Here is a 6,130-nt window from a genome sequence, read left to right as displayed (position 1 = left end):
TAAAGGTTAAATAATGAGTGTGTTTTATATAAGGTTAAATAATGAGTGTGTTCTATATAAGGTTAAATAATGAGTGTGTTCTATATAAGGTTAAATAATGAGTGTGTTTTATATAAGGTTAAATAATGAGTGTGTTTCTATATAAGGTTAAATAATGAGTGTGTTCTATATAAGGTTAAATAATGAGTGTGTTCTATATAAGGTTAAATAATGAGTGTGTTTTATATAAGGTTAAATAATGAGTGTGTTCTATATAAGGTTAAATATGAGTGTGTTTATAATAAGGTTAAATAATGAGTGTGTTCTAGATAAGGTTAAATAATGAGTGTGTTCTATATAAGGTTAAATAATGAGTGTGTTCTATATAAGGTTAAATTATAGGTGTGTTTTATGTAAGGTTAAATAATGAGTGTGTTTTATATAAGGTTAAATAATGAATGTGTTCTAGATAAGGTTGAATAATGAGTGTGTTCTAGATAAGGTTAAATAATGAGTGTGTTCTATATAAGGTTAAATAATGAGTGTGTTCTATATAAGGTTAAATAATGAGTATGTTTTATATAAGGTTAAATAATGAGTGTGTTCTATATAAGGTTAAATAATGAGTGTGTTTTATATAAGGTTAAATAATGAGTGTGTTCTATATAAGGTTAAATTATAGGTGTGTTTTATGTAAGGTTAAATAATGAGTGTGTTTTATATAAGGTTAAATAATGAATGTGTTCTAGATAAGGTTGAATAATGAGTGTGTTCTAGATAAGGTTAAATAATGAGTGTGTTCTATATAAGGTTAAATAATGAGTGTGTTCTATATAAGGTTAAATAATGAGTATGTTTTATATAAGGTTAAATAATGAGTGTGTTCTATATAAGGTTAAATTATAGGTGTGTTTCATGTAAGGTTAAATAATGAGTGTGTTTTATATAAGTTTAAATAATGAATGTGTTCTAGATAAGGTTGAATAATGAGTGTTTTCTAGATAAGGTTAAATAATGAGTGTGTTCTATATAAGGTTAAATAATGAGTGTGTTCTATATAAGATTAAATTATAGGTGTGTTTTATGTAAGGTTAAATAATGAGTGTGTTTTATATAAGGTTAAATAATGAATGTGTTCTAGATAAGGTTGAATAATGAGTGTGTTCTAGATAAGGTTAAATAATGAGTGTGTTCTATATAAGGTTAAATAATGAGTGTGTTCTATATAAGGTTAAATTATAGGTGTGTTTTTTGTAAGGTTAAATAATGAATGTGTTCTAGATAAGGTTGAATAATGAGTTTGTTCTATATGAGGTTAAATAATGAGTGTGTTCTATATAAGGTTAAATAATGAGTGTGTTCTAGATAAGGTTAAATAATGAGTGTGTTCTATATAAGGTTAAATAATGAGTGTGTTTTATATAAGGTTAAATAATGAGTGTGTTCTATATAAGGTTAACTAATGAGTGTGTTCTAGATAAGGTTAAATAATGAGTGTGTTTTATATAAGGTTAAATAATGAGTGTGTTCTATATAAGGTTAAATAATGAGTGTGTTTTGTATAAGTTTAAATAATGAGTGTGTTCTATATAAGGTTAAAGAATGAGTGTGTTCTATATAAGGTTAAATAATGAGTGTGTTTTATATAAGGCTAAATAATGAGTGTGTTCTATATAAGGTTAAATAATGAGTGTGTTCTATATAAGGTTAAATAATGAGTGTGTTTTATATAAGGTTAAATAATGAGTGTGTTCTATATAAGGTTAAATAATGAGTGTGTTTTATATAAGGTTAAATAATGAGTGTGTTCTATATAAGGTTAAATAATGAGTGTGTTCTATATAAGGTTAAATAATGAGTGTGTTCTATATAAGGTTAAATAATGAGTGTCTTTTATATAAGGTTAAATAATGAGTGTGTTCTATATAAGGTTAAATAATGAGTGTGTTTTATATAAGGTTAAATAATGAGTTTGTTTTATATAAGGTTAAATAATGAGTGTGTTCTATATAAGGTTAAATAATGAGTGTGTTCTATATAAGGTTAAATAATGAGTGTGTTCTATATAAGGTTAAATAATGAGTTTGTTTTATATAAGGTTAAATAATGAGTGTGTTCTATATAAGGTTAAATAATGAGTGTGTTCTATATAAGGTTAAATAATGAGTGTGTTCTATATAAGGTTAAATAATGAGTGTGTTTTATATAAGGTTAAATAATGAGTGTGTTTATATAAGGTTAAATAATGAGTGTGTTCTATATAAGGTTAAATAATGAGTGTGTTTTATATAAGGTTAAATAATGAGTGTGTTCTATATAAGGTTAAATAATGAGTGTGTTCTATATAAGGTTAAATAATGAGTGTGTTTTATATAACGTTAAATATAGAGTGTGTTCTATATAAGGTTAAATAATGAGTGTGTTTTATATAAGGTTAAATAATGAGTGTGTTCTATATAAGGTTAAATAATGAGTGTGTTTTATATAAGGTTAAATAATGAGTGTGTTTTATATAAGGTTAAATAATGAGTGTGTTCTATATAAGGTTAAATAATGAGTGTGTTGTATATAAGGTTAAATAATGAGTGTGTTCTATATAAGGTTAAATAATGAGTGTGTTTTATATAAGGTTAAATAATGAGTGTGTTTTATATAAGGTTAAATAATGAGTGTGTTCTATATAAGGTTAAATAATGAGTGTGTTTTGTATAAGTTTAAATAATGAGTGTGTTCTATATAAGGTTAAATAATGAGTGTGTTCTATATAAGGTTAAATAATGAGTGTGTTTTATATAAGGTTAAATAATGAGTGTGTTCTATATAAGGTTAAATAATGAGTGTGTTTTATATAAGGTTAAATAATGAGTGTGTTCTATATAAGGTTAAATAATGAGTGTGTTTTATATAAGGTTAAATAATGAGTGTGTTCTATATAAGGTTAAATAATGAGTGTGTTCTATATAAGGTTAAATAACGAGTGTGTTCTATATAAGGTTAAATAACGAGTGTGTTTTATATAAGGTTAAATAACGAGTGTGTTCTATATAAGGTTAAATAACGAGTGTGTTTTATATAAGGTTAAATAACGAGTGTGTTTTATATAAGGTTAAATAACGAGTGTGTTCTATATAAGGTTAAATAATGAGTGTGTTCTATATAAGGTTAAATAATGAGTGTGTTTTATATAAGGTTAAATAATGAGTGTGTTCTATATAAGGTTAAATAATGAGTGTGTTTTATATAAGGTTAAATAATGAGTGTGTTCTATATAAGGTTAAATAATGAGTGTGTTCTATATAAGGTTAAATAATGAGTGTGTTCTATATAAGGTTAAATAATGAGTGTGTTCTATATAAGGTTAAATAATGAGTGTGTTTTATATAAGGTTAAATAATGAGTGAGTTTTATATAAGGTTAAATAATGAGTGTGTTTTATATAAGGTTAAATAATGAGTGTGTTCTATATAAGGTTAAATAATGAGTGTGTTTTATATAAGGTTAAATAATGAGTGTGTTCTATATAAGGTTAAATAATGAGTGTGTTTTATATAAGGTTAAATAATGAGTGTGTTCTATATAAGGTTAAATAATGAGTGTCTTTTATATAAGGTTAAATAATGAGTGTGTTCTAGATAAGGTTAAACAATGAGTGTGTTTTATATAAGTTAAGAACATCAGTCAGTAGAACATCTGGATCAGACTGGACTTCCATTGTTGTCCAGGGTCCAGACAGAACTACTCATGTGTGTGAAATCATGTTGGATGGTTGCCATGGCAACCTGGTGTTAATACCATCAAATGGAATGAGTGGTGCACTTGTGTTTTCCTGTGTGTGTGTGTGTGTGTGTGTGTGTGTGTGTGTGTGTGTGTGTGTATCCAGGAAACAGAACAAGGGTTGTTTCATTCACTCTGACATTATGTGTGTGTGTGTGTGTGTGTTGGACCGTCTGCCACATGGTCCTGAAGAATGTGTTCACACACACATCACATGTGTATGAGTGTGTATATAAGTGTGTATAAAATTGTGTATGAGTGTGTACATGAGTGTGTATATAATTGTGTATGAGTGTGTATATGAGTGTGTATGAGTGTGTATATAAGTGTGTATAAAAGTGTGTATAAGTGTGTATATGAGTGTGTATATAAGTGTGTATGAGTGTGTATATGAGTGTGTATGAGTGTGTATATGAGTGTGTATATAAGTGTGTATGAGTGTGTATACGAGTGTGTATATGAGTGTATATATAAGTGTGTATGAGTGTGTATAGAAGTGTGTATGAGTTTGTATATGAGTGTGCATATAAGTGTGTATGAGTGTGTATATGAGTGTGTAAGAGTGTGTATATTAGTGTGTATATAAGTGTTTATGAGTGTGTATATAAGTGTGTATGAGTGTGTATACGAGTGTGTATATGAGTGTATGAGTGTGTATAGAAGTGTGTATGAGTGTGTATATGAGTGTGTATATAAGTGTGTATGAGTGTGTATATGAGTGTGTATGAGTGTGTATATGAGTGTGTATATAAGTGTGTATGAGTGTGTATATGAGTGTGTATGAGTGTGTATATGAGTGTGTATATAAGTGTGTATGAGTCTGTATAGAAGTGTGTATGAGTGTGTATATGAGTGTGTATATAAGTGTGTATGAGTGTGTATGAGTGTGTATATTAGTGTGTATGAGTGTGTGTATATAAGTGTGTAAGAGTGTGTATATTAGTGTGTATATAAGTGTTTATGAGTGTGTATATAAGTGTGTATGAGTGTGTATACGAGTGTGTATATGAGTGTATATATGTGTGTATGAGTGTGTATAGAAGTGTGTATGAGTGTGTATATGAGTGTGTATATAAGTGTGTATGAGTGTGTATATGAGTGTGTATATAAGTGTGTATGAGTGTGTATATAAGTGTGTATGAGTGTGTATATTAGTGTGTATGAGTGTGTATATGAGTGTGTATATAAGTGTGTATGAGTGTGTATACGAGTGTGTATATGAGTGTATATAAAAGTGTGTATGAGTGTGTATATGACTGTGTATATGAAAGTATATGAGTGTGTATATAAGTGTGTATATGAAAGTATATGAGTGTGTATGAGTGTGTATATGAGTGTGTATATGAAAGTATATGAGTATGTATGAGTGTGTATATAAGTGTGTATATGAAAGTATATGAGTGTGTATGAGTGTGTATATGAAAGTATATGAGTGTGTATGAGTGTGTATATGAGTGTGTATATGAAAGTATATGAGTATGTATGAGTGTGTATATGACTGTGTATATGAAAGTATATGAGTGTGTATATGAAAGTATGAGTGTGTATGAGTGTGTATATGAGTGTGTATATGAAAGTATATGAGTGTGAATGAGTGTGTATATAAGTGTATATACCACCAGTCCAAAGTTTTAGACCAGCCCAGTTTTTTCCAGTTCTGTCTGTAAATTCCATCAGTTCCAGTTTAATGAACAGCTGTAAATGGTCCAAAGGTCAGAGTGAACTGACAGAGGAAAAAAACAAAAAAGGTAAGGTTAAAGAAAACTGAAAAATAATGTCCATTTCAGAATTATACAAAAAGGAGAACAAGAAATGGGTTAACAACTGAAAGCAGTTCAGCAGCAATGGAGGTTGATCAAGTCTGGAAAGTTGGTGGTTCAATTCCTGCAGGTGTCCCAACGTTTGTGAATTCCTTCCACCCCCTGTGTCTGCAGAACAGGAGTGTGGAACACACTGTGGTACCAGACCCATGGAGCCGTACTGGAACAGGACTGGACTGAAGAAAGGAGTGTGGTACTGTAATAATGGAAAAGAGGAAAAGGAATGAACCAGAGAAGAGAGACAGAGCATCAGAAGAGGGAAAAATGGAGGTGTGTCCTCCAGAGAAATGTCCAAGAAAGTCCAGGTGTCAGGAAGTCCAGTTTCCTTCAGCATCCAAAGGCACTGAAACTGGACTGGAAATGCAGACAGAAGAGGTCTGGAAGAAGCACAGACACAACAGAAACAGAAGAAGAGTTTAGGACAGAAAACAGCTGGAGTGAGAGGAGACTGACAGGACAACAGCTGAAAGAAGAGAGAAGAGAGAGGAGGAGGAAGAGAGGAAGAGTTTACACTGAACACACTGAACAGATGAGTTTACACTGAACACACTGAACAG

This window comes from Sphaeramia orbicularis, chromosome 21, assembly GCF_902148855.1.
Source record: "Sphaeramia orbicularis chromosome 21, fSphaOr1.1, whole genome shotgun sequence".
NCBI classification, from domain to species: domain Eukaryota; kingdom Metazoa; phylum Chordata; class Actinopteri; order Kurtiformes; family Apogonidae; genus Sphaeramia; species Sphaeramia orbicularis.
The sequence above is the reverse complement of the archived record's forward strand: the minus strand, read 5'-3'. Positions refer to the sequence as shown.